Source organism: Acanthisitta chloris, unplaced genomic scaffold (genome assembly GCF_000695815.1).
Source record: "Acanthisitta chloris isolate BGI_N310 unplaced genomic scaffold, ASM69581v1 scaffold14726, whole genome shotgun sequence".
Taxonomy (NCBI): domain Eukaryota; kingdom Metazoa; phylum Chordata; class Aves; order Passeriformes; family Acanthisittidae; genus Acanthisitta; species Acanthisitta chloris.
The window spans coordinates 1-284 of record NW_008679862.1 but is presented as its reverse complement, the minus strand read 5'-3'; positions in this window follow the sequence as shown (position 1 = coordinate 284).

Below are 284 nucleotides of genomic sequence, written 5' to 3'. Positions count from 1 at the left end.
GTCGCTGGAGGGCAGCAAGCCTCTGCTTGCCAGCTGCCATGCATGGGCAGGTCTGCCCTGGGAGGACCATCTTCTACTCACCTGCTGCTGGGATGTGTGCCCTGGCTACCCCAGGGCCGCTCATGGAGGGGAAGACACTCCCCTAGGATCTGTGGGGGCCTCTCCAGCACTGCTGGGGATGCCCTACGTGTGCTGGGAGAGCCCTCATGAGAGAGGCAGCGTGAGCGAGGGAGTGTGAGCCATGGCCAGGGCTTAGCCGATTAGCCTTATTAATAGACATTAAA